Raw genomic sequence first — 6908 nt, 5'->3', positions numbered from 1 at the left:
GGGCAATGGGCAGGTCGAAACATCCAACAAGACGATTCTTGACTGCCTTAAGAAATCCCTCTCCAACAAGAAGGGAAAGTGGTCAGACGAACTCCCCGAATGTCTATGGGCATATCGCACGACCAAATGACGAGCCATCGGTGAGACTCATTTCTCTTGGCATTTGGTTCAAAAGCAATCATTCATCCCAAATGTCATCGTGCCAAGTATCAACACTCTACTGCCAAGCACTGAGGATAATAGTAAGAAGATGGTCACAAGCTTAGATCTGGCCAAGGGGAAGCGCAAGCAAACTATCACCCGCATCACATCCTACCAGCAGCAATTCCTCTCCAACTACAACAAAAGGGCCAAGATCTGGTAGTTCTAACCCGGAGATCTAGTCCTAAGAAAAGCCTTCATCATTGCCCGTAGAAAAGGCTCCAAAAAGATGGATCCCATATGGGAAGGTCCGTACAAGATCAGCAAAGTAAGTGGCAAGGGTAGTTACACCCTCGCCACCATGAACGACAAAAAATTGAAAAGCAGTGGAACACCTGCAATCTGAGGAAGTCCATGTGTGACCTCCTGCCACATCAAAGCCCAAAGACTCAAGCAGCTCGACAGACACCACATCGCAAGCCGAGGACTATCAAGTTGTTATGTAGTTCTTACCTTACAGCTAAGTTCTCGTTCATTTCGCTCGTTTTTCAATGAGGAATTCAGAAGTAATTTACAACTTGGATCGGCTGCATGCTTACAAAAACTAAACACTCCTGCACTTCAAAATAAGACTGCGCCATTCTTAGGGACTTATCATAGGAATTACGCTCCCCGAAGGACCAACCATGATCTTCAGTACGAGAGGGTGAACCAATTCCCCAACATCCACATGGGTCTGCTCTCCAAGGCGTGGGGATAAACTTACACTCTAAATATCCAGACGTGGATAAGCCGAGCTACCCTGGTATAACTACGTGCATGATGGCTTGCACCGAGATTCCTAGAAATAGTAACAATGATCTTTTTCAAGGCTTAGCTAACTAAAGGATTTTGGGTCTCTTGGCCTAATCCGTGGGGAACCGGGCCTTAGAGACGGAGGAGGCACATTACGGCTACCCTGAAACCTTAAAGCTGCTACCAAGTACACTAAGGTAGCCTACGATTTCCAAAAAGACTGCTTACGGCTTGCCCTTTGAGTAGTAAAGCCACTCTAGACTTATACAATCGCACATTCTTGTGAAAGGTTAAACAAGCTAGTGTGCATATACGAAGCTTTAATCATTGCCAACATGCTACGTACTCGATAAGCTTCACCTCTACCACGCGCGGAACGACCTACACCAAGTCCTAAAGTGTTGTGATATTTGCTACGTAACCTACGGAACTAGAGAAAGCCAAGGTTAACAACCTAGTGGTCATGCGGACTTGTCTGCTTTTTTAAGTAAGGCGTCCGGCTACCGACCCTATGGCTAACAAACTTTGCAAAGTTCTACACCAACACATACGACCGCATCAGCTACCCAAGCCTGTTTGCTTATAGAAAAGTAGCACGCCTACCACTAGTCTATAAAGTCGAAAGGTTAAGGCATGAACAAAAGAAGCGAAGATGGAGAAAAGCAAAGGAAGCAAGTTTATTAAATTTTCTAGCAAAATTGATAAACAACTAATAAAGACCGAAGAAGTTCAAGCAAAGCAGAAAGCAATAAGGGAAACAAAGAAAATCCTAAAGACTGCCTAGAAGACTATTCTTCAGCAGCTTGGACACTTCACGACTACTCAGTCGCCACGCCTTTAGCAACTGCGACATTCTCAGCAGTGGCATCATCTGGCGCTTCATCCCCGGTTGCACCAGCCTAGGCACCAACATCTCTGACTACTTCACCAATGGAGGCCTCAAAAGTAAAGGCAAGCAAGTCTTTCGGAGAAATAGAAAAGGTTTCGAAGTCTCTCCCAGCAAACTCGAAGTCAGACGGCCTACCAAAGAGATAATCTACATAACCCAACTTGTAAAAATCGGTCTGACTCTAAACAAGCGGAGCCTTGAGCCCAGCCTTCTCATATTTCAGCTGCCCGATCTCCTCGAATAGACTAACACGTAAGTGCTGCAGCTCATCCACTTATTTCTTCAAACTTTCGTTGATCTTTAATGCACCTTAGAGTTCCAACACTTGGGGTTCAAGCCTATCAACGACCTTCTTGAAGTGGATCACTTGGTTATAAGCAGCAATCAACTCTTCATCCTTTGCATAAGCAGCAGAACAAAGCTCAGAAACGGCACGCTTAAGATCTTGAATATGAGGTGTGTGACATTCGATCTCCTTCTCTGCACTTTCATACTTAACTTAGATAGCGTCAAGCCTAGTCTTCAAGTCAACGATCTCTTAGCAAGTGATAGGAGCATATTTATGCAACTTAGTTAGTTTGTTTCTTGGCATTTACTTGGCTTAATTCTAGTTATTTTAGTATTTTAAGCTATTTTCGTGTGTTTGTAGGTTCAAATAACAAAGTTGGCAACAAAATGTTATTTCAAGCATTTTGAAGCATTTTGGAGCATTTTTGGGCCAAGATTGGATAATGCAAGCATGGAGACATGAGGATTGACGTTTTTGAAGATTAGAAGGCTAGAAATCAGCATGTGTGTGCAAGTGTGTTGACCTACAACTACAAACATCATAGCTGCCATGTGATGACAGAAAATGTGTTGATTGCTAGCTGAAATGATGAAGATGAACACGGCACATGGAAGAAACATGGACAACACACACACATGCAAAGAGGAACACGGCATGGGCAGAAAAGGTGTTAATTGGTAGCTGAAATGATGAAGAGCATGTGTGTGCAAGAGTAACAGCTGGTACATATGGAAATAAAGAGAGAAAACAGCAAGGAACACGCGGCATGGGCAGCAGAAAATAAAGAATGAAGGAGTGGAAATGATGAGTACATGGACAACACACACATGGGAAAGAAAGGCGTGGCATGGGCAGAAAAGGTGTTGATTGGTAGCTGAAATGATGAAGAGCATGTGTGTGCAAGTGTAACAGTTTGTACATGTGGAAATGATGATTAGATGACAGCAAACACACATGAAAAGAGGGAGGAATGCACGGACAGCTTGGAGGGCAGAAAATGGGTTGATTTGTCGCTGAAATGATGAAGAGCATGTGTGTGTGTGTGAGTGTAACAGCTAGTACATGTGGAGATACAACATAAAGCATGGCACATGGAAGAAAAGAGGGCATACACACACATGCAAAGTGCATGGAGACAACTTGGAGGGCAGAGAAACACATGCAAAGTGTGGAGACATCATTCATACACACACGTGCAAGGGAGACAATTCTGCCGCAAGGAAATGGGGGTCTTTTCTCCTTTAACATTCAGCCATCCCTTCTCCTTAAACATACACAAACCACACCACAACAAAACATGACATCTCATAAATCCATTCCCTTCCATCCCCTTGCCGTGATCCACTCATTACCACAACATACACCACTACCACTTTAATTAGATGGTAGTCATCTCCCTAGCCTATAAATACATCCACCCTTCACCATAACTAGGGAGAGAAAAATCCATCCAAAGACACTACATTCACATCTCATAACTCCATACACTTACACTTTCATTCCTTGGCCATGAGAACCATCCATTCATCCATGCATATATCTCAAAACACAACTCCATACACTCCCTTCCCTTGGCCGAGACATTCACCAATCCTAAATACATTCATAACCTTTTCATATATCCATACACATCCTTAGACACTTGTGCTGCAACAAGGTGGTGAAAACGAAGGTCCTTGGCGTTTCAAGTTTGAAACTTTGGAGCGTTTTAGGTGTACTTCGTTCTTGCTTTCAATGTCTACTTTGTTATTTTCTGATTTTGTTGCAATTATGAGTAACTAAACCCCCCTTAGCTAGGGGGAATTAGAAACCATGTTCATGCTTGCAATATGATTTGATTACTTTCAGTTGTGATTCATAAGTTGTGAATTCAATTTACTTATCCATTTGAATTAAAACTGATTTATATGTGTTGGTTGAGAGTGCACACTTAATTTTCATGCATATATCTGATGCTAGGATATAAGGGAGTTTCACCTAATCCTTATGAACTTATATTCACAAGTAGTGAAGGTTGCTCGTCACAACCGTGTTGAGTAAATTCTTGGCATAAGTTTCATGCAATTCATAGTTACAAGTGTTTCGTCAATGCTTATGATTTTCATAGAACTTAATGATTCTTGCTTGTATCTCTATTATGCAATTCATGTAGGGAACTTGTGGAGAATGCTTTGGGTTGTTGTATGCAATCATCCAATTCAATGAAATTAGGAAAATCTGAGGGTTAATTAGTGCAATTCACAGTTAATCTGGGGCGTTGAGAATTCGTAGTTTATTGAAAAGCCACTGGAAATCGTTTTGTTTGCAAGTGTGTCATGTGTGGAGAAGAACCTCCTAGCTAGCCTTCCATCCATTCAATTTACTCAAATTCGTGCAGATTTCATTAGTTCTTTAATTTACTTGTTTTGTTTTCAAATTCATCAAAACCCAAAACCCTCTTTATCTTGTTGAGTCATATTAGTTAGAAACTAATTTAGTTTGTGTTTTTAAGTATTTCGAACCAAGTTAAAACCAAAATTCGTCCAAAAGTGTGTTTAGAGTCCAAATCTGCCCAGTTTGTGTTTTTAGGCAGATTTGAGCATTTTTAGCTTGTTTTGAGTTCTTTGAGTTTGTTTTGAATTCTTTAAGTCTAGTTTAGTGTTTTTAACTTTTTTTATATGTTTTTAAGTCAGTTTAGAGGTTATTAACAAGCCATCATAATCCCCGGTCCAGAACGATCCCTACTTACATTCTTTACTACAATTGATACAAGAGGGTTTAATTTGTGTGTTAAGTAATTTTCGCATCAGCAAGCGGTCTCAAACTGCAGAGAAGTGAGGGCAGAGATATTAAACCCCTTCAAAGTGACGAGCTCAAATTCCAATCTCTTGATCTTTTCAGCAGAAGAATAAGCTTCGGCTGCCACCTCCTTGGAAGCCTTGGTATCCTTTTGGTCAAGAAGCATAGACTCGACTACTAGAATAGTCATCTTTTGCATCATGGCAAGTATGACAGTCTTCCTATACTAGGTCGTATGCTTCACAAAGGAACTTGGGCCAACAACCCCTCTAACACCATCAACAAACTTGGCACTAGAATCCATGTCTTCAAGCAGATATGGTTTCAAAAGCGCATAGATTTCAGCAGGCTTAATGAATTTCTCATAGCTACCCACGCGAGCAGTCTCTTCCTTCCCAGCAGACGAATTCGTCTCAGCAGTAGGAGGAGTAGGCCTTGGCACCACTTTAGCATTAGAGTCTACCTTATTGCTCATCATATTAGCAAGCCTCTCCAAAGGTGAACCAAACTTAGCTCCCAACGGACGCATTGGCACTGGTTTCAGCACTGGGGACACGACGAAACCTCTACGTTGAGCAACCTTATCAGCAATTGAACTAGCCATCTTTGGCATGGCAAGTTTCACTGGCTCAGATCTAGCAGCCATATCTTTCGTCCCCTTGGAAGAAGTCAAGTTAATGCAAGCCTAGGGGCAGCCAGCCAACCCTCACGAACAACGGAAGAAGTCTTTGGTTTTTTTCTCAGCCGACATCTCTTGAGCAAGCGAGAAGATCTATTTTCTCACCTTCACTTGCAGCGAGATCCATAACAGCAATCGGACGAGTGGCCCACCTTTCTGTCGACGAAGATGACTAAGTAGCCAACACCATTCACAGTACTTAGCAGGGGAGCTCAATCCATGTTGGCTTTTGCCTCATTTTTCTTTCAAATTAACAGGCAGGAAGCCTGCATGCCCAGCATTCCAGCAACCCACGAGTCCCATGATCTCCTCAATGCTCTCAATCGCCAGCATGGCCCGTGACAGGTCCAAGAGCCCAAAAGACATGATCCATGCGACTCACCTAACATTGCTCCCCAGCGTCATAATTCACAGCCCCAACCGCACAGCTGCCCTTGGTTTTAGCCAAGACGAGCAGCCCAAGTAGTGGTCCCAGCCACAACACTCATTGGCCCATACCGAGCCAACTCCTGGCCCCTACCAACTGATGTGTCGCACCATCCTGACGGCTGCCCTACGACAGCACTATCCAAAAAGAAGACAAGGAAAATTAAATTTTTCTTACCTCGGTCCGGTGCAAAGAAGACAAAGAAAGCAATGAAAGACGATCATTTGCACGGGCAAGTGTAGAAGATTGCTAGGGGACGAGGAACAAATATCCTCTAAATTTCTCTCTCTTGTAGGGTAGAATAAATTGCTCTCTGAAGTTGATTTAATCATTTACTTAAGGTAGACTTAAATAGACTTTATAAGTGATTTATTTCCCTTTCCTAGAAGGATCTAATTTCCAATTAAAGTGGGAATCTACATCAAAATAGGAAGCGATCCTATGTTTTCTAAAGCAAGATCTCTACACCTGCTACCCTTTCATACGAGCAGCCCAACAGGTGTGGGGGCATTTGTGGAGCCAAAAATAATTAAGAAGAATATAGAGGTGACACATGGATTCTAGGGTTAAAAGGACAAAATTACCCTCGAGGAACACCGAAACTCCTATGCGCGAGCAGTGGACAATCATCCCTCAATCAAATCAAAAGTGCCCAAAATAGATATTTATTCAAAACCTATTTCATTGATCCTCATCAAATATTCTCCACAAGGTAACCCCCAAATTTTTCCTTTCAAATTATATTAATTAGCTAATTAATTGATCTATTATTCAATTAATTTATTAATTAGCTACAAATCATTAATCTCACCCAAAAAACCATCCAAGTGGTTGGTCCATCTCCTCCCAAATGGGCCGGCCACACCCCTATATAAACACCCTCATTTTCTCCAAAACTCAATTCCAATTC

The sequence above is a fragment of the Malus domestica genome, chromosome 10 (genome assembly GCF_042453785.1).
Source record: "Malus domestica chromosome 10, GDT2T_hap1".
Classification (NCBI taxonomy): domain Eukaryota; kingdom Viridiplantae; phylum Streptophyta; class Magnoliopsida; order Rosales; family Rosaceae; genus Malus; species Malus domestica.
This window is presented reverse-complemented; position numbering follows the sequence as displayed.